General features: G+C 45.1%; 1 long non-coding RNA gene across 1 annotated transcript in view; it reads left to right on the forward strand.

The window, feature by feature from the left end:
* The first annotated feature begins 216 nt into the window (after positions 1-216).
* The window catches only part of LOC103787887 (uncharacterized), a 275878-nt gene continuing 253822 nt past the window's right edge, over positions 217-22272 (forward strand). The window contains exon 1 of the long non-coding RNA XR_013526465.1: positions 217-323. This is a non-coding gene — a long non-coding RNA (uncharacterized LOC103787887). The remainder of the gene's footprint in view (positions 324-22272) is intronic.

The raw sequence follows: 22272 nt of genomic DNA on the forward strand, positions 1-22272 counted from the left end.
CATTGGGGCTGCACCGTCCTTGCTCACCCTGCTCCAGCTGTGCAATTGTGGTCTGGGCCACAGGCTATTTTTTGCTTGGTGCCAAAGATTATTCAGTTATCAGGAATGTGTGTTTAAGTGGCCGTCTCCGGAACAAGGATTATAAATAGGAACTTGGGGTCAAGGCCTGGGCCCCAGTGTCCTCCTCCTCTTTGTCCCAGTTCCTGTCCCAGCTCCAGGATTTTACTTGGGGTGAACACCACGAGGCCATGGCGAGGTTGTCTGGAGGAAAGGACTTCTAGGCTGGGAGGCCGGAGGTCCAGGACTAAGAACACTTCTGACAGGCAAGTCACCTGATGTCTCTGGGACTTGCTTTTTCCATCTGGGCAATGGGGAGACTCAGGCTTATTCACTGAATGGCAAAAAAGTGGTGAGTCCTTGTTCATTGATGGAGGGAAATTAAGACAAATGGCTGTCTTGGAGGAGAAATTATCAAACTTCAAATCCCAGTTCTTTCTGGGAAATAGATAGGCAAGAACTAGTCTTGAGAGTGAATGCATAACAGTTCAGTTTGCTTTTAGGGAGCTCCCAGTCTTTGGGTGGGACTGCACCTGGGCTTGATCTCAGCAGCAAGTGGCCTAAGAATGATGAAGTAGGCATGCTTGGGCACAGATACCCAAGATGAGGCTAAATCTTTCTCCTACAAGGTGAGGGCTGCTACCCAAGGCACCAGTTATCCTGGAGAACAGGCCCAGGTCAGAGGCCTTGACCCAAGGCATTTGGTCATAAGTGTGGGTGAGGGTGCCTGGTGAAAATGGTTGGGCTGCTTCCTGGTGACCAGTGGCCCCTCCTATCCTGGGGAGAGCCATCTTCTCATGCCCTGGCTTGGGAAATTTCGGCTCTTTTTCCCTCCATTGGGGGAGGGTAAGGAGGGACAATGTCAGGACTCCACACAAATGCTGGGCTGGGCCAGGCCCTGGGTGTTCCATTCCGCTGCCCTGGGCTTCTCCTCACACTCCTGCCTCTGAAGAAGGGTGGTGCAGGGGAAGAATATGCTGCCATCCTTTCACCTCAGTTTCTCCACTATAAAATGGGAGAAATAATGGACAGAATCCCTCTCAGAGTTGCTAGGTATGAGAATGATCTAAAGGGATATTCAATCATTCATTATCACAATAAATGAGAATGACGTTTTGAGCTGAAAGGCATTGGTTAACCTGATTGGTCCCAGTGTCCCGATGTCACCAAACTTGGCCAAACCCCAACAGTCCTGTGGCTTCAATCCCTACACACTGTGTCTCAGTCTTCCTCGTGGGTGCACGTGCTCTCATATGCTCTCCTCCCCCAGTGCTCTTTCTCACCCTTCTCCTTCACTGGCAAATCTTGGGCCTGGAAGGTTGATTGATCTGGGACACAACTATGGAGACCTCTCCTCCACCCATTTGGAATCTGTAGACTCAGCAGAAACTTAGCTCTTCTGCTTGTTCAGGTGGGGTCAGTACCGGTCCTACACTCTGCCACCAGGACAGGACTGCATTGACAGCTATGGCATTGCACCTGCAGCTCCAGCCCTTGTTCTGGGACCACTGATGCGCATGAGAGCCTCTTCTTTCTGATGATGTTAGCACATTAAATGTGTACTTTAATGAAATGAAATTGACTTTTATATCTTGGAAAGACTTTTCATTTAAATTTTTGAGTAAGAAAAAACATTATTTGACAGACTATATTTTAGATTTGTTTTAAAAAATGGCCATAAATGGAGTAGTGGGGCACTCCCTAGTGGAGGTGAGAATTGGGCAGGGGGCTGTCTCCCAGTCTGGAAAGGCAGAGGGCTCCACAGTGTATGGCCAAGCTAGCTGCCTGGCAGGGGAGAGTTGTGAGGATGGCAAGCCCATGGATGGAGTGTCTCCACGACAGGCTCTGGGGGAGCACTTGCTGGGTCACTGCCAAGGACTTCCTTTGCCTTTTCCTCTGGGGGCTGTTCTAGCTTGGTTTCACAATGCTGAATGTCTTAGGGGACGTCCATTTATCTCCACAGGCAAGAGCAGGTGCCATCAGAGGGGATTTCCCCTTAGTACTGGGAAATGGAGGTGGGTAATCAGTAGAGAAAGAGAGAGACAGAGATAGGGCATGCTTAGCTTATTTGAGTCCAGATTTCTATTTCCCAGCTGGCCTCAGATCCTGGCTGCTCCTCACCCGGCTCCTGGGGCAGCTTTGTGGGAGGGAATGTGGACTTGTGCTCAGCAGCCACCAGGATATAGTTATACATAGCACTGGATGGAGATGGAGGCTTGAACAGTTTTGAACAGTTTCCTCTGAGGGCTCAGCTTCTACCACCTTTTCCTACAAGGTCAGTGTGACTCCCAGACAAGAACCTTCCTCAGCCCCTGCCCTGTAGTTCCCATAAAGAAGAAGTTATTTCCTTACCGTTTCCAGGGTGAATGCCTTCCTCACTCCTTGGGTCTTGGCTGTATCACTGCAACTCGGCTCTCATTGTCAAGCTGACTTCTCCTATTTTCTCCTCTTTGTCCCTGTCAGTCCAAGCTGGAATAACAGCCTCAAGCACCCTGCTTTGGTGACCCAGGCTGGGCCTTCCTCCCCTCCTGTCAGTCCCACAGCCTGGACTCACTGCCCTCTACAGCCTATTTTGGATAACAGGCCTTTACCTTGGCCTGGTGCTTTCCCCAGCAGGGCCTGGCATTGTGGTCTCTCTTCTCAAATGAGGCTGAGCCATGGTTCCAAGGCTAGCACTAGGGACAGAAAGAACTGGTGCCAGCACAGGCCTGCCCCAGAGCCCCTGGAGGCAGGGCCAAGATTCCATACCTGGGCCACACTGTCCATAGGCAAGCTGGCCCTTTGCAGGCATACTCAGGATCAGAAAACTGGACTATTAGTCTTTACAGTAGCTCCATGGGGTGGGCATTACCATTACTGGTTTATGGATGAGGAACCTAAGGCCCAGAGAGGAACACAGGGTGACCTGAGGTCACATAGCCAGTAACAGAGCCTGGACTGAAAACCCGGTGTTGCTGCCGGCTCCTCAGCCTCCTTCACTGCAGAGGTATAAAGAGCCCTGCTGAGAGCCTACTGCCTCCAACCCCAAAACCACCCTAAGACCTGGGCAAGAAGGGCCCCATGTCTTGTTGTATTTTCCTTGAAATCTTCTAGGTTCTCTTCTGTAGCTGGAACTGACCAGGGCAGGCAGTGCCATCTAAGTGGGGCGCCCTGAGCTTGGACTGGGACCTGTGTGGGTCCCAGTCCCTGTTTCTCCTCCCTGGGGTACCCTCTGACATTCAAACCCACGTGTGAGGTTGACTAGATGAACCAAGGAGCCATGGGCCTCATGTGTGTGCAGTCATTTTGGGGCCACATAGCTGGACTTGGTTCCTGGCAGGCAGTCTGCTAAGTGGATTGCTCCCCTGGCTGGTGAAGAATTTTTTATGTGGGATCACATGAAATTGGGCTTTCAGAATGGTGCTGAAATGCTGATTTTGAATGACTCAATTGTTTATATAGACAGGAGCCTGGCAAAAAAATATTTGCCCAGCGGCCCATCCACCCTAGGGGAAGCTCTGCCATCTCCCTGATGTTAAGCCATCTTGCTGTGTTGTTGCTTATTGTACTGAAATTGATTTTCCCTTTGTTGCTTTGAAACCTCTTTAAAAAGACCTACACCAAGGGAGATTTCCCAAATTCCCTTTATTACCCCCTCCCCACTATGTTTCACAATCCTTAGATTTTAAAATTGAATCCAGATCTGACTTCCAGGCCCTAGTTCTTCAGCTAAAACAATATCCCTTTGTCCTGGCCTCAGTGGACAGTGCTTAGCCCCATCTGACCTTTAGCCTTCTTGCAAAAAAGCAGGAGGCCCCCTTACACCCTGGGACTTCCAGGAGAACAAAGATGTGATAAAACCTGCCAGAGATCACATGGTTGTCCAAGGACATTTGGGATTTTCATCTACAGCTATATTTCCACCCTGATATGGGGCACTCCGGGTTATCCGTGGAGGCTGTGGTCAAAGGGACCCCATGCGGCAAGCATCCTTTGCTCTTGGTACCCGCTCCTCTTCTCTCTCTGTAACCTGCTTGCCCTGTCCTGACCCCCTTTCTTCTTTCTGACACATGCTCTGGCCTCTGCTCTCCAGTGAAGTTGGGATGAGGGCTTGGAATGAAACAGCCACTGAGGGCCCTACATGCAGGGAGTGGTTGTCCCCTGGTAAACAGAGGTGAATGGACCATCCCTCACTCTGGGAGGTCAATGCTGTGAACCCATATTTCCTTCCCAGCAGCATCTGCCCATGGGCCCCTCTCTGAGCCTCTTTGTCTCTCTCTTCTCAGCGGGGCTGTCAAAAGCTGAGCCTCACAGGTTGTGACTAATCACTAGCAGATTTTTTTTCCATCCAAGAAGAAGAAAAAGCTGAAGGAGATGAAGAAAAACCCCAACAGTGAATAACTCGGAAGAGTTTCCAACATGTGGGTGTTTTTCTGGGACCAAAGATCAGGAAGATTCCAAATGTAAACAATCCCAAAATAACTCAGCTCTCCCAACCCCAGGCATTCCCAGGACTGGATGTCCGCACTCCTTCTCTTTCCTCAGGGAACCCAAGGTCAGGGAGAGGTGGCAGGGCTTGTGCACTGGAAAGTGTTGCTGGGGACTTTGGGCAAAATAAAGGGTCTGCAAGGCAGGGATGTAGTCTTATTCATCAGATAACAGTGATTATTTCTTTTTTTTTGAGAGAGGGGCTTCTTCCTGCCTCATCAGACCAGATCCCCCTGGGATTAGAGAACATGACTATGACATTTTTCTTTTTTTCTTTTTGCTCGGAGTCATATCCCATTGTGCTTAAACCAAGCTCCTGAGACTTCTTGCCAGCATAGTGTAATGGAAAGAACATTGACTTTGAAATCACACAGGGTTGGAATCTTGGCTCCACCACTTATTAACTGTGTGGCCTTGAGTACATTATTTAGCATCTGGGAATCTCAGTTACCTCCTTATAAAACTGGGGCAATGATTCTCACCCAAGAAGGTCCTCTTTCTAACACACCTAGTATGATGCTTCTTGCCTAGAAAGGGCTCAACACATGTTCCCTGTCCTCTCTTGACCCATGAATGTGGCTTGAGCTGGAGAAATCAATAGGTTCTTTTCCACTACTTTCTTTTTTGAAAGAAGTATGTGTTCAAATGTAGAAATCACTTCTTTATGTTACCGAAAATCACCATGGCAACTCATGGAAGAAGGATATATTCAATATAGGATGTAAAAAAATCACTTTCTAAAGGAGATAATGCTGGAGGATGGTAGAAGTCTTGGTGAAAATGATGGAGGTGATGACAGTGAAGTTGATGGTGAGATAATGGTGGTGGAGAGAATGGCGGTGGTGTCAGAAGTGATGGTGGTGATAAAATCATGGAGGAGATGATGGAGAAGGTGCATAAGGTGATGGTAGAGGTAGTGGTAAAAGTGGTAATGGAGACTATGATGCAGGAAGCCATCATAGTCTAATGGGGAAGTAAAGTTGAGGATAGTGGTGGTGATGGGGATAAAAGTGATTGATGGTCATGGTGGTGATGAAGGCTGTGTTAGGGGTGACAGTGTTTGCTTGTTTAGGATGATGCATTAAGTTACACTTGATTTGGTGTCGTGGTGAGACAGGGTGATTTGTGATCAGGAGTACCTCAAGCAGTCTTCCACTCCAGTAGATAAAGGCACAGAGAAGGCAGGCAAAACAAGGTAGAAGAATGCTTTATGATTAACTGTTACTTTGGCCCTAAACTACAATAGAGAACATTTAACTTCTTAATCGTAGCTGATTGAACACACATGTTTATCTTGGCTACCTCCAGAAGCCCCACTAAAATGTCATTAATACAGGTTTTTTAAAGGCCTAAACCCACAAGGAAAAAGAGAACGGGAAAGGAAACATCAGCAAATAAGAGAAGCTAACAATTTGGAAATCAGAAAGTAGATGGATGAGTGGTATCTGAGTTAGCAGACCGCAGAAAACTGAAACCCAAGACTGCAAGGGTGTGTGGGTAGTTGGTAGGAATCAACAGGTAGCAAAATATTTCTAGCCACAGAATCCTACAGAGGCCTGAGAGCTGGAGCCACCAGTTACTTCTGAAGGCACGGATTCAGAGTGAGGCTGAAAAATGGAAAGGTTGACTATACGTTTTAAAAGCAGTAAGAACCTCACCATCCCAGATGTATTCCTTTACTCTGTTTATCCAGGTAATCATCCCTTTCCAGGTAAACAGAAAGTTTATTCTCTGAGATATTGAACCAGAAAGGTTCTGGGCACAGGGGCACCAGGCACAGTTGAGGGAGGAGTGAGGAGCCAATCTGAAAACGGATATTAAGGATAAATTTGTTTTCTGAAAAGTGAGGCTCTTAGCTGTCTTCCTCATTCAAATCTCAGAATACTAGTAGCCAGGTTAATATTACATGAGCAAGACATTGGAAGAAACTTTCCTAGGAAAAGTTTTCTCAGAAAAACTTGTCTCGATTTTTCTAAGAGAAAAGACTTGCAGTTGTTGATATATGGTCTCCCAGTGAAACTGTGAGCCCACTCAGCTACTCAGTGGTGAAACCCACCTGTTGGTACCTTTCTCTCTTCTCCTCCCACCACTTTCAATCAAGATTTTAATGCGTCACACTTCAGTATAAAGGGGAACCTAATAATTACTTGACATTTGAGAAAGCCTTTCAACACGAAAGGCAGGGATCAAAACAGAGAAAAAAGGAGAGTAAAGAAAACGGTGAAGAAAAAGCCCACAGAAATTATGATTAATATTTTCAGAATGATAAAAGGAGTTCAAGTTACTTTAATTTTTAAATTTATTTAAATTATACTTTAAGTTCTGGGGTACATGTGCAGATCTTGCAGGACTGTTACATAGGTACACACATGCCATGTGTCCATATCCCTGTCACCTACATCAGACATTTCTCCCAAAGTTATCCCTCCCCAACCTCCCCACCCTCCACTGTCCCTTCACTAGTCCTCCATCCCCTAACAGGCCCCAGTGTGTGACGTTCCCTTCCCTGTGCCCATGTGTTATCATTCAACACCTGCCTATGAGTGAGAACATGTGGTGTTTGGTTTTCTGTTCTTGTGTCAGTTTGCTGAGAATGATGGTTTCCAGATTCATCCATGTCCCTACAAAGAACATGAACTCATCCTTTTTCATGGCTGCATAGTATTCCATGGTGTATATGTGCCACATTTTCTTTGTCTAGTCTATCATTGATAGACATTTGGATTGGTTCCAGGTCTTGCTATTGTAAACAGTGCTGCAATGAACATACTTGTGTATGTGTCTTTATAACAGAATGATTTATAATCCTTTGGGTATATATCCAGTAATGGGATTGCTGGGTCAAATGGAATTTCTATTTCTAGTCCTTAAGGAATTGCCACACTGTCTTCCACAATGGTTCAACTAATTTACGCTCCCACCAGTGGCATAAAAATGTTCCTATTTCTCCATATCCTCTCCAGCATCTGTTGTCTCCAGATTTTTTAATGATCGCCATTCTAACTGGTGTGAGATGGTATCTCAATGTGGTTTTGATTTGGATTTCTCTAATGACCAGTGATGATGAGCATTTTTTTTCATGTTTCTTGGCCTTATAGATGTCTTCTTTTGAAAAGTGTCTGTTCATATCTTTCACCCACTTTTGAATGGGTTTGTTTTCTTCTTGTAAATCTGCTATAGTTCTTTGTAGATTCTGCATATTAGCCCTTTGTCAGATGAGTAGATTGCAAAAATTTTTCCTATTATGTTGGTTGTTGGTTCACTCTGATGATTGTTTCCTTTGCTGTGCAGAAACTCTTAAGTTTAATTAGATCCCATTTGTCTATTTTGGCTTATGTTGCCATTGCTTTTGGTGTTTTAGTCATGAAGTTCTTGCCTATGACTATGTCCTGAATGGTTTTGCCTAGGTTTTCTTCTAGGGTTTTTATGGTGGTAGGTCTTATGTTTAAATCTTTAATCCATCTGGAGTTAATTTTAGTGTAAAGTGTAAGGAAGGGGTCCAGTTTCAGCTTTCTGTACATGGCTAGCCAGTTCTCCCAACACAATTTTTTAAACAGGGAATCCTTTCCCCCATTGCTTGTTTAATGTTTTTTTGAAAGACAAGATATCACTCTGTTTCCCCTGCTGAAGGGCAGTAGTATAATTGTAGCTTACCATAGACTTGAACTCCTAGGTGCAAGTGATCCTTTCACTTCAGCCTCTGGAGTAACTAGTACTACAGGCGCATGCTACCATGAGTGGCTAATTTTTAAAAGTTTTGTAGAGATAGGGTCTTACTTTGTTGGCCTGGCTAGTCTGAAACTCCTAGCCTCAAGTGATCTTCCTATCTTGGCCTCCCAAAGCACTGGGATTAAAGGTGTGAGCCACTGTCCCCAGCCAATGTCTCTTTTTTAAATGAGAACTGAGGTTGTATTTTTAAAAGGAACAGAAAAAAGAAATACAAATACACATATAACAGTCATATTTGATTACAAGATCAAATCAAAACAGAAGAAGCGTTGGAAGACAAAGTCAAGACCAATTCCCAAAAAGTAGAACAAAAATACCAAAGAAATGGAAATTGACAGAAAAGTTAGATGATCAGTCTAGGAGTAGCATTTACAACTGTAAGTCCTAGAGAGAAATAGAATAAAGGAAGGAGTTGAAATTACCAAAGGAAAAATAGAAGAAATTTCCTAGAACTGTAAAACAGGAATTTAGAGATTGAAAATTTACTATGAGTACATGGCAAGCTGAATTAAAAACATCAACCAAACCAAGAAATAATTCAGCCAAAGGCACACTGCAGTGAAATCTCAAAATTCCAGAGACAAAGACTTTAACAGTTTGAGAATGAGGAAAATAGTTTATTTGCAAATAATTGGGAGCCAGAATTGCATAAAGGCTCTTAACAACCGCCATATAAGCTAGAAGAAAATGAGCAATGCTTTTATATTCTGAGGGAATTGCTTTCCAAACTAGAGTTCTATACCCAGCCAAACTGACAATTGAGTGTTATAGTAAAAATAAAGATAATTTTGGACATGAATGATCTTTAAAAACTACTTCCTAAGCATCATGTTTTAAGGAGGATATTGAAGAATGTTATTGATTTTGAATTAGGAAGCAAACCAAGGAAGAGAAAGGAGTCAAAGGATCTAACAATCAGTATAGAGTCAAAGGAAAGTCTGAGAATCATGGAAGAAAGGTTTCAGAATGACAGTTATCCAAATATGTAGAGAAAAATCAATCAGATGGGCCATGAGGATGGAGGACTCCAGGAGAGAGATCCCCAGGGATAAAATGGGACTGATTGTAATTTACAATCGAAGGAAATTTTTAGTTCTGTTGAAAGTTTGGGAATGAATTGATAAATGATACATGGAAAGTTGAGCAAATGGCAAAACAAGGCAATTATTAACTCCTGGAGAACCAAAAAGTTGTATAAGAACAGAAAGTGGCTCAATTGTGAATGATAGTGATAGTCATACAGTAATAGTAATGCAAAGCCTGAATATGGCTGAGATCAATATCAATATTGTGTGTGTGTGTGCGCATGTGCGTGTGTGTGTGTTAGGAGTGATTGTGTGAGAGATATGAGAATTTAATCCTCATCTTCCATAAACATCTAGATTAATGCTTACTGATAGGTCAAAAGATGAAATCTAAAGCTGAAAAATACAAAAATATCAGTATTATCATGTCACTTAGAAATATGGAAATAAAGAATACAAGAAAGAGTTAAAACAATTCAAAATACTTGCCTCAGGAGAAGAGGACTCAGAATTGAGCAGGATTGGAGCAGAAGTCTGATGTTTTTCATTATAAACCTTGTAGAACATTTTGCTTTCAAAAATATGTACATGTATTACTTTGATAAAAAATAAAGATTTAAATAGAATATAAAAATGAGAACTCTAGTGAGCCATGCTAAATGATGTGGAGAACATATTGACCAAATAAGTCAGTCCAAATGGCTTAGAACCAAAATCAGCTAAAAGACCTGCTCCATCTACTGCCTCTAGGTCCAAACCCAAGTCTTGGATATGTCCACACTCACCAGAAAGCCACAAAAGGGAGCTTAAGGAACACAGAAACATCTTGCATTTGCTCCATTGCTCTGGCCTTTCCAGGACCATGTGGCTGCCACATGGGAGAGAGAGGAATGGGGAGAAAAGGTTCAAGCCAAAAGCCTTCTCACTGGGGGAGCAGTCCCCAGCCCTCATACTTCACCCATGTGGGCTAGACATTTAGTCTGGCACACTATCTCTTCAGCATAGTGCACCATAAGCTTTTCTCAGACCTGAGTAACCATTGCTATTCTCCTCCTTGAGGGTAGGATGAGGGGGAAGAGAGAGTGTGAATGACTCCTAGAATCCAACAGTGATGGTAGCAGTGAAGTTGAAGATGATAGTGTGATGATGGTGCTGCCAGAGGTGGAAAAAGTTGCAATGACAATGGGATAAGAGAGGAAGTGACAGGAGAAGTGTTAGGCAATGACGGTGCCAGTGATAGTGAAGATGATATTGATGATGATGTTGGAAATAATGGTGAAATAGTTATAGTGCTATGACAAAGTGATTGTATTAGTGACCACAGAGGTGACAGTGGCAGCAAAGGCAGACATGACAGAGGAGGCACTACTAGCAATGATAGTGGAGGTGATACTGTGGCAGTAGTGGTGGTGGTTTGAGGGAGATGGTAATAATGGGACTAATGGCAGTAATGAGGGCAAAGCAAAGGGAGTGGTTTGAATAAGGATAGCATTGATAATTATGGCAATCAAAGTGGAAATGAGTGGTGGTACTTAGTGATGAGAATGATGGGGATGGTGGGAGTGATTACAGAGTTGTTGTTGGAAGTGGTGGTGGTGGGAATGTTGGCAGAGATGATTGAATTTCATAGTAGTGGGGATGGTAGAATTGGAAATGATGGCAATGATGGTAGCTGCTGCAATGACAGGCACTATTGTAAATATGAGGATATCAATCAAGATCAAAGACAGACATATATGTAGGGCATCTAAAGTCATCAGTCCAGATGGGCTAGATTATGCTGCAGTAACAACCAGCTCCCACATCTTATGGAGTTTGCACAGCAAAAGTTAAATCCTCGTACAAAATGTTTAAAACAGGTTAGAAAGGGAACCTGCTCTCATTGTCACCTATGGACCTGTGCTGATGGAGGATCCAATTCAGTGTGCTCTTAGGATCACCGTGGCAGTAAGGAGAGAATGTGATGAGTCATGCACTGTTTCTGTGTTGAACAGCTTGGGCTAGGTTATAGTGTGGTAATGAAAGACTCCAAAATTTCTGCAGCCCTCACCAACAGAATTTCTCACTCACACTCTCTGGACACTGTGGGTTGGCTGTGGCTGTGCTCCACATCATTTTCACTCTGGGATCAAGGCTGAGGGTTCAGCCTCCATCTGTAACTTTGCCAGTCTTGTGGCAGAGGAAAAAGAGAATATGGTTAAGCATGTGCTGGATTTTCAAGCTTCTGCTCAGAAGTGACACGTCTGTCTACATTTTATTGGCTAAAGCAAAACTAATTTCAGAAGAGACAGGGGAATACAGTCTTCTTAGGTGCCAGGAAAGAGGATGACTGGAATTTTTGTGACCTCTTTAATGACTATGATAGGCACTGTTTGCTCATGGAGTGTGGAAGGTAGAAAGAACAATGGAGGAATTATGGAAGGCTGGTATGGTCATGGGAGAGGGACCCGGTCAATGCGTAGGGGCTTAGGGATGAGGCGAAAACAATTTAGAGGAAGAAAACACCAGGAGCAAGAGACAGGACAAGTCATGGCAAAGTCCACAAACCTGCTTGCCATTGGTCCTTGGTTTTCCTGGTATTTCTGGTTTCCCAGAAATCCAACAGATTCTGGGAAGATTTGTTTGGAGCACAGGATTCACTGAGAGAAGCAGCATGAGATAAGGATGAAAAAGTCGGTAGATCCAGAGCATGAAGGGGATTCAAATGCCATGCCAGGATGTTTTGCAACATAAACCATAAATAAAATGCATGTACCATAGTTAAACAAGGTTGGGGAATGCTGAATGCTTGGTCCCCTTTTGTACGTTGATTCTCTTTACATCAGGAAACTCTCTGGTGACAACACTGCAATCCTCAATACATGGCTTCCAAATTCATCCCGGGTGTCAACATCCTGGTCAATGGGAGGGAGGAAAGAGAATAAGGAATGGCCCATGGGAGGTTATTAATGTGCCAGGCCAGGAAATAGTGCACATCACTTCTACTCAGATATCTCTGGAGATAACTTAGTCATGTGGATGCACCTAATGACAAGGGAGGCTGGGAAGAAAAGTCTGAATGTTTGTCCAAATTCAGAGAGATGAAATTTTGGAGGACAGGTAAATGGTCTCTTCATGAGAACTCACCTCAAATCTTTGAAGGACTTGAATGTGAACAAGGGTCAAAACTTTCTCAGTATTGCTTCAGAAGAGAGAAACATATAGGGAGGCAGGTGTTGGCTCAATGAATGGAAGGAAGGACTTTCTTGGCCGTTTTATCAGAATCACAAATTATCTGTGATTAGGAGTGACCTGGGGGTTCAACCCACCTCTGAGGCTTGAATCCCACATCTAAGAACTTTGTTTAGAAACCTCCAGTGATGGAGCACTCTCCATGTATGGAGCAGCCTGTTCCATTTCCTAAAAGTTTTGATGACTTAATTCACACAGAATTGCATGGCAGCCTTTACTTATCCCCTGGGGGTGATGTTTTAGGGGTTGGATCCCTGCAAGTACAGCTTAGGTGACAGCTTCAAGTGTGATCTCTAGACCACTGTTCTGAAAACTCTTTTAGTCTGCTACTTATTCTCACTGGGTGTGTTTCTTTGCAGAACCAACCCCGCTGCTGTACTGCCCAGCCCAGCCCCTCTCCCCAGGTCCCAGGCATGCTTTTTGGGTCCCCTGGAGTCTCTCCAAAATCTGTCAACTTTTTGTTTTTCTATGCTGGGCAATTTATTTTCCTTTGCCTTCCATTTCTTTTCCGAGGCCAGCTTTGCAACGACATGGTCCTCTAAGGTGCTTAGTTTAACATTAAGTTATCTACTTAAAAGATGCTTTATATCATAGGAAATGGAATTATTGCAGTTAGGGTGTTAAATGATTTTTGGCTTCTGCCCCTTTCCCTATTCATCTATTTGTTCATTTAGCACTTAACTGTATGATGGGCAGTAGCAGATGAAATACTTAGCACAGATCAAGGTTTCAGTAACTGATAGCTCATTTTCTTCTCTCTCTTCCCTTAGAAAATCATCCCTGCTGGTGAAAGGACACTTCCCACCTGGAAACTTCTAGTTGTGGTGCTGAAAGAGCGCTGTCTAGTTGGAGGACTGGCTGCCTCTTGTCCCTCAGATTTCCACAGTGGAGACTCTCCTGGAGAGGGGTCAGGCCCAAGTGTTCAAACTCCACGGCCACTTTTGGCCTTTAACACTTCTGATTGACAATGACAATAACCCTGACAGGCTGATATGCCCTGTACAGATAGGAAATCCAGTCTTTAAAACTGATAAGCTCACAGGGTTCTGGGCAAAGTGATCCAGGGGTGTCTGGTACAGCCCCCTAGGTGCCAGATCTGGCAAGATGTTCCTGTTTCTTCCTTGTCTCTTGGCTTAGCTTTTGGAGATGGAATGGAGTGGCAATAGGCTGGCTTCCTCCTGCAACACCCTCTTGGAAAGCAGCATGAACTTGTTTAGATTAGAATCTTTTGAGCAGGATTGTTCTACAAGGACCTGGCTCCCAGACAGCCACCCAAATGGTCAGATGACTAGGAAAATCCTACTCCCCACCCAAGGACCCTTCTGAGCAGTTACTTTCCCAGCCATAGGATTGGGTCTTGTATTAGTCCATTCTCATGCTGCTATAAAGAATTGCTTGAGACTGGGTATTTTATAAATGAAAAAGGTTTAATTGACTCAGTTCCACAGGGCTGGGAATGCCCCAGGAAACTTACAGTGATGGCAGAAAGGGAAGCAAACATGTCCTTCTTCACATGGCGGCAGGAAGGAGAAGGGGAAAAGCCCCTTATAAAACTATCAGATCTTGTGAGAACTCACTATCATGAGAAGAGCATGGGGTAATCACCCCCAGGATTCAATTGCCTCCCACCAGGTACCTCTCACAACACCTGGGGATTATGGGAACTACAATTTAAGAAGAGAGTTGGGTGGGGACAGAGCCAAACCTTATCAGGTACCTGCAGCACTTCCTAGAGCACCCTTCACATTGCAGTTGTAAATGGGCTTGTGCTCTCGGGAAGCCATGCTTAAAAGCTACAGTGTGAATGATGCCCCCGGCACCATATTTTTTAAAATTTGCATTAATGTTATGTTCTCTTTGAGTGCAAAGAACTTTAAGGTTTCAAAGCACACCTCTGTGCTTTCAATAGATCCTCACTTTAAGGTCAGGTGGCATTTTCATTTAATAGAAAGGAAACTGAGGCTCTGAAAAAGAAAGTGGCTTCTCCAGTGTCACATAGCTAAGAAGTGGTGGAGGAGGAGCTAGGGCCATATCTCTGACTCTTAGCACAGTGCTCTGTCTGTGGCATAACATGAAAGCTTTTTGTCTCCGACCATGATACCCTCAGTGCCACCAGGATCCTGCCACTGACCTCCTGGCTCCTATTCCTTTAGAGTCCAGGCCTCTCATTTCCAAAGCATATCTGTGACAATAGTCTGGACTGATGGGAAAGAGCAGAGGTGCAGGCTCTCCTCCAGGAAACACAGGTGTGTTTTCTTAGGGGCCTGATCATGGAGGGCTCCATTGGTGCCCTAATGGAAAGTGAAGAGGGAAGGTAGCACCCCTGCACCTGGCCCAGGACAAAGCAAGGGAGGCAGAAGCAGTGCTGGGGTGACAGGCACACCTCTGGCCCCCCACATCCCACATTCCACCTTGAGTCTATATACAGCCCCCTTCTTGTCCTCTTCCCTGTCTATCACATGCTCCTGACATCTAGAAATCTGAGATGCCTGGAAAAGAGGGAAGAGGCAGCAAGCATGATGAGCTCATCGGTGCCGGCCGGCGCCGGGCGCCCCTGCGGGACCCTTTTTCCATGTCAGGGTCCAGGCTCCTCGGGTGATGATGACTTCAGGGCTGGAGATTCCCCACTGGCCGCCCCGAGGGATGACTGCTGGCTTGTGGTGCATTCCAGCCATGTTCCCCTCGGCTCTGGCGACGTGAGAACCAGAGCTCGTGACCCTCTGTCTCCCAACTACTCTCCAGGGGAGCCTGGGGCCCAGCGTGTGGCCGGCCATCCAGGCGGCACCTTCTCCTGACCCAGACCTTTCCAGTCTCCACTCTTCCTGTTCCAGAGATATAAAGCCCAGGACCAAGAGATAGTCCATCTTCTTCCTTTTGGTCTGTCTTCCCCTTCAGCCTTCCTCCCTCCTCCCCAGGACCCCAGACTGCCTCGAACCCTTGGCCTGGCCCACCCCACAGACTCAGCTCAAACAGAGTATCCTCAACAGTGATGACCTCCATGAGTGCTGTGACTTGAGAGGGGCAGCTGTGTGACAGACCTTTCTGGAAAATTATCCTTTCCTTCCCAAATCCTTCATGAAGCACCTTACTCCAGGCCTTGTCCAGATCCCCCTTCTGTCCAGCGCAAAGCAGCCATTGTCTTGGCAATGCCTTCCTTTATCCTGACCCCTTTCATGACCTTGGGGTGTTTTATGGGTCTCTGTAGCCTGGGATGTCCCAACCTATTGGCAGCAACCATCATTACCCCCTGCTTGGCTAACCTAGCCACTCTGCTCTAGTTCAGGGCTTACTGTTTTCCACATCATTCCTGCAAAGGAAGGGCCTCCTTACCCCCTCTCTCCCACCCACACATCTCCTGGCTCTCCATGCCTCATGAGGTTGCTGTCCACCCTTGCTTCTCTGCTCAACCTGCCATCCACAGTTTGGCTGACTCCACTCAGACATAGGCCCTTCCACTCCAGTGGACTATTCTCACTGCAGTCACCAGTGCCTCATTGCCACATCCTCCTTTGACTTCTGCAAAGCCAGTTCTCCTTGGCCTCTCTCTTACCCCTCTGAACTGATGGAACCCCAAATACAAATTAACCAAGACACGAATTTCTTCCTTTCTTCAGTACAAGGCTGAGTACCTGGCTGATGTGATGGCTTGATGGAATCAGGATCTGTTCCTTCTATTCATGCTGCCATCTTTAATGTGCTTTCACTTCTTGGCCTGGAATGGATGCTCCAGATCCTGTCATCAATGGGAAAAAGAAGAGGAAGGGGATGCCAGCAGCTTCCCTTTAAAGACAGGACTTGGAGGCTGCAATGTCATATCAGCTCCCCTCCCCTAGGCCAGAACATAAGCACCTGGCCATGTCTCAGCAAGGATGATGCTCTCTAGGCAGGCAGACAAGTGCCTGGCTAAAAATTCCATTGCCTGTAAGGAGGGGAGAACAGATGTGGGGGGACATCTCTACCAGATGGTTCTTTGTTGATCTGTTTCATGGGCTGTTTTCCTCTGTCTGCCCCATGAAGTGCTGCTGCTGCCAGGGTTCCCATTTTAGGCCTACTCTCTTCCCTCTCCATTGGACTTAAAGCTCTCCATGCTTCACTGTCCTCCCTGCCCACCCCAAATAATGGCTTCCAAGTGGCTAACTCTAGTACAGATGTACCTCCTCACTCAACATGTACAGTTTTACCTCACAACTGAGTAATTTCTTTTGGTGGTCACACTAGCACCTCAACATCAATATTTCCCAAACCTGACTCATTATTTGCTTTCTGAATCTCCTTTTCCTCTTGTGACCTTGCTCTTGTATCTGGCACCCTCCCCTGGTCTCACTCCATTATTCCTACATAATCCATTCCTCAAACTCCTTCAAAGCTGTCAGTTCCCTCCATCTCCCCTGCCTCGATCTATGCCCTGTTCACTTCTCACCTGGCCTCGGAGCCACCTGCTGGTTGTCCCCTTGCTTCTGCTTGCATTTACCTCAGCAGGCCTACGATACAGCCATACTCTTTCAAATTATGCATTTGATCAAGCCATCACCCACTTATAGACCTCCTTGGTTCCCACTGCTCGCAGTGGGGATCCCACTGGCTGCTCCTTCCCATCCAACCCCTGGGTTCTGCCTCTTCTTAGTCCTGCTCTGCTGTTCCAGAGAGCTTGGTGAGCTCTGATAACTGCACATCCTTGTTTCTGCCTGGGTTTTCTGCATCATCTTATTCTCCTTCTCAACCACATGGCCAACATCTGCTTAGCCCTCAGGACTTGGCCTAAATGTCAACCCTGCTGGGAAGCCCCTTCACTCCCCTTTCCATGTGTTCTGGGGGACTGAGATTTAGTTCTGATCCTTGGCTTCCACAGCACAGCCTTTGTCCCATACAAGAATTATGATGATCCATTTATTTCTCAGAAACTGAGAAATAGAATGAGGTAGAAATAGTAAGACATATAGCCAGGAAGCTATTGGAGGCCTTTTTCTGTGAAGGAAGCCATTGCTCAGTAAGAGAAGGAAGCTACCACTGAGAGAGACCTGAGGGTCGGGGGAAAGAAACAGGGAGAATGTTCTGGAGCATTTAAAGTTTTCCTGAAGCCCAGTTGCATCCTGCTCTTGCCATGACATGGTTGGATTCTTTGAATGGATGATATCTATCTCTTTTCCTAATGTGGTTGAAGTTGCATTCAAGAGTCCTAACTAGTACTTAAACCTATTTGTGTTCTGCTTAGTATGGTTGCTGTCTGAGATCAAAAAAGACTCCTCCCCTATTTGTCTCCAAGTTTGTAGAGGGCACAGCCACATTGAGTGCATCCCATTATGGCAGGGTCCAGGTCTCTTCTCACCCAGGCCCACAGCCCAGACGAGGGCTGATCCACCTTTGCTAATTCAATGCCAAAATGCTGACACACAGGAAAATTGGGCTGTTGCCTGACCATGGCTTTATTCCCATTTCAAGTGGTGTAGACCCATCAACAATCAGCAAATTAATAGTCTGTGAGCCAAGGTCACTCACGGTTTGTTTACTACAGCCACTATTCCCCTGGGCCAGGGAACACTTTCCACAGGTGTTTTTTGAGCCTGGGTTTGATTTATTCCTTTTCCATTCCCTCCCTTAATTAGGCTAATTATTGATTTTGTTTACAATTGAGTTAAGTAAACTGACCACCATCTTCCCCAGCAGAAGCCTCCATGCCTGCACGGTCCATTAATGCTGCTGCCGTGTGGCTGGAGATCATCCAGGTTGTGGGACACCAAACATCTGGAGACTGGAGAGACTTCAAGGGCTGCTGCCAGAGGAAAGTGTCAGAGCTTGGGGAAAGGGATGTTACAGGAGACTTTCGCTGCCGGTGACCCGAGACTGCCCGGCACTCAAACCAAAGCATTTGTGAAGTACAGTGGTGAGGTCAGCCTGGGTGTATGTTCTGAAGCACAGGCCAGGCCTGGGAGAGGAGCAAGATGTTCCTCTGGGAGGAAACCATGGAGCAGATCCATAGAAGAGGATGGCCAAATGGTCATGGCTGAACAGAGGGACTTTAGGTAGGAGAGGAGGGCACCATTCTCTGCTCACTGGGAGCATTGGGAGCCACTAGCATGGGGAAGTCCCTGAGGGGCCGTTTCTAGTGGAGGCAAAAAGTTGGAACTACCTCACTGAAATTGGAGCTGCAGGGACTGAGTCCAACATGCTCCAAGGACCCATTCCATCCAGGGACCCATAAATACTTAGTTGTTCTCGGTGTACAGAGACAAGCCACAGGCTCATCAGCAGGGTGTCCTCAGCTGGAAGGAGCAGCCATACTCTTTCATCCAGGCTTCCATGTGGCTTCACCACATGGGAAACTGTCTGGGCGGGGGCTGCCAACCAGAGCTTGGCTGCCCCCCAGCCCTTGCCCTAATTCCTGACCTCACCACCCCAGACATCTGGCTGTCAGGTCTGACTGAGCTCATGCGTGGAGGGAGCTGGCAGGCCAGGAAGCCTCACTCCATGCACTTCCATGCCCACCCAGCCAGTATCACTCAGAGACATTGCATCCCTCCTTGGGCAAAGCACTTAACCATACTGAGTCTTGACATCCTCATACAGTGAACAGGGATAATAATAGCACCTACTGGAAGGGTTGTCATCAGGATGAACAAAGATTGTGTGCTGAATGTATCTTGCATGCAGGAACTGGTGCACAGTAAACATTCAGCTAATGACAGCTACTGCTAGTATTACATGACGAGATGCTCCTCTTACTACGTGACACTAACATGCTGTGTGATCTTGGGTTAGCCATGCTCTCTGAGCTTCAGTTTCCTCATCTATAATATGAAAGCATTTCTATCAAGTTTCCTTTTCTAAACCAAAGTTTCATTATCTGTAAATGAGGATATTATTATTTTCTTAATTATCTTATGGGGAGAGGGATAGGAAGAGTCTCCAATGACATACAGTCAATGTGATAAAGTTTTAAATAATATAAAGAAGTATTTTAATTCAATGGATAATAATGATGCTGAGCAATAATTTTAAGTTCTAATTAATGCTGACGGTCAGGGTGCCAATTAACAATGGGAATATATTCTGAGAAATGCATTGTTAGGCCATTTCATTGTGTGAACATCATAGAGTGTGCTTCCCTAAACCGAAATGGTAGAGCCTGCTACCCACCGGGGCTATATGGTATAGTCCATTGCTTCTGGGCTACAAACCTGTATAGTATGTTGCTGTACTGGATACTGTAGTCAGTGGTAGTGCAATGGGAAGTACTTGTGTATCTAAACATAGAAAAGGTGCAGTATAAACATGGTATTATAATCTTATGGGACCACCATGGCATATGCAGTCCTGGTTAACTGAAATGTCACAGTCCTCTTTTTTTTTTGTTAGAAAATGTTAAGGTCTTATTTATTTGTTTTTGAGACACAATCTCATTCTGTCATAGAGGCTAGAGTGCAGTTGTGCAATCATGGCTCACTGCAACCTCTACCTCCCTGGCTCAGGAATCCTCCTATCTCAGCCTCCCAAGTAGCAGGAGCCGCAGGTGCATGCCAACATGCCCAGCTAATTTTTTTTAAATTTATTATTTATTTGTTTATTTATTTTTTTATTGCACTCTAGGTTTTGGGGTACATGTGCAGAACATGCAAGATAGTTGCATAGGTACACACGTGGCAGTGTGATTTGCTGTCTTCCTCCCCTTCACCCACATCTGGCATTTCTCCCCATGCTATCCCTCCCCAGCTCCGCCCACCCTGCTGTCCCTCCCCTATTCCCCCCAATAGACCCCAGTGTGTAGTGCTCCCTCCCTGTGTCCATGTGTTCTCATTGTTCATCACCCACCTATGAGTGAGAATATGCAGTATTTCATTTTCTGTTCTTGTGTCAGTTTGCTGATAATGATGTTCTCCAGATTCATCCATGTCCCTACAAAGGACACGAACTCATCGTTTTTGATGGCTGCATAATATTCCATGGTGTATATGTGCCACATTTTTCCAGTCCAGTCTATCATCGATGGGCATTTGGGCTGGTTCCAGGTCTTTGCTATTGTAAACAGTGCTGCAGTGAACATTCGAGTGCATGTCTCTATCTCCTTCGGTTCTGCTCTGATCTTAGTTATTTCTTGTCTTCTGCTAGGTTTTGAGTTTTTTTGATCTTGCTCCTCCAGCTCTTTCAATTTTGACATTAGGGTGTCAAGTTTGGATCTCTCCACTCTTCTCATGTGGGCACTTATAGCTATATATTTTCCTCTAGAGACTGCTTTAAATGTGTCCCAGAGATTCTGGTATGTTGTGTTTTCGTTCTTGTTGGTTTCAAAGAACTTCTTTATTTCTGCCTTCATTTCACTGTTTATCCAGTCAACATTCAAGAGCCAGTTGTTCAGTTTCCATGAAGCTGTGCAGTTCTGAGTTAGTTTCTGAATTCTGAGTTCTAACTTGATTGCACTATGGTCTGAGAGACTGTTTGTTATGATTTCAGTTGTTTTGCATTTGCTGAGGAGTGATTTACTTCCAATTATGTGGTCAATTTTCGAGTAGGTTTGATGTGGTGCTGAGAAGAATGTATATTCTGTGGATTTGGGGTGGAGAGTTCTGTAAATGTCTATCAGGTTTGCTTGTTCCAGGTCTGAGTTCAAGTCCTGGATATCCTTGTTAATTTTCTGTCTGGTTGATCTGTCTAATATTGACAGTGGAGTGTTAAAGTCTCCCACGATTATTGTGTGGGAGTCTAAGTCTCTGTAAGTCATTAAGAACTTGCCTTATATATCTGGGTGCTCCTGTATTGGGTCCATATATATTTAGGATCGCTAGCTCCTCTTGTTGTATCGATCCTTTTACCATTATGTAATGTCCTTCTTTGTCTCTTTTGATCTTTGTTGGCTTAAAGTCTATTTTATCAGAGATGAGAATTGTAACTCCTGCTTTTTTTTGCTTTCCATTTGCTTGGTAAATTTTCCTCCATCCCTTTATTTTGAGCCTTTGTGTATCCCTGCATGTGAGATGGGTTTCCTGGATACAGCACACTGATGGGTTTTGGCTTTTTATCCAATTTGCCAGTCTGTGTCTTTTGATTGGTGCATTTAGCCCATTTACATTTAGGGTTAATATTGTTATGTGTGAATTTGATACTGCCATTTTGATACTAGCTGGCTGTTTTGCCCATTAGTTGATGCAGATTCTTCATTTTGTTGATGCTCTTTAACATTTGGTATGTTTTTAGAATGGCTGGTACTAGTTGTTCCTTTCTATGTGTAGTGCCTCTTTCAGGAGCTCTTGTAAAGCAGGCCTTGTGGTGACAAAATCTCTGTATACTTGCTTGTTTGCAAAGGATTTTATTTTTTCTTCACTTACGAAGCTCAGTTTGGCTGGATATGAAATTCTGGGTTGAAAGTTCTTTTCTTTAAGGATGTTGAATATTGGCCCCCACTCTCTTCTGGCTTGTAGGGTTTCTGCTGAGAGATCTGCTGTAAGTCTGATGGGCTTCCCTTTGTGGGTGATCCACCTTTCTCTCTGGCTGCCCTTAGCATTTTCTCCTTCATTTCAACCCTGGTGAATCTGACAGTTTAATGTGCCTTAGGGTTGTTCTTCTTGCAGAATATCTTTGTGGTGTTCTCTGTATTTCCTGGACTTGAATATTGGCCTGCCTTGCTAGGTTGGGGCACAGTCCTCTTACGTTATGTGGTGCATGACTGTAGTTTTCTAACATGTTTCCATTCACTTGTTAAGGGTTGGAGGGGAGAATTTCCAGTGTATATTGCAAGGAGGAGGTGGGACAGAGTGGTCCTGGGCTGAATGTA

This window comes from Callithrix jacchus, chromosome 14, assembly GCF_049354715.1.
Source record: "Callithrix jacchus isolate 240 chromosome 14, calJac240_pri, whole genome shotgun sequence".
In the NCBI taxonomy this organism is placed as follows: domain Eukaryota; kingdom Metazoa; phylum Chordata; class Mammalia; order Primates; family Cebidae; genus Callithrix; species Callithrix jacchus.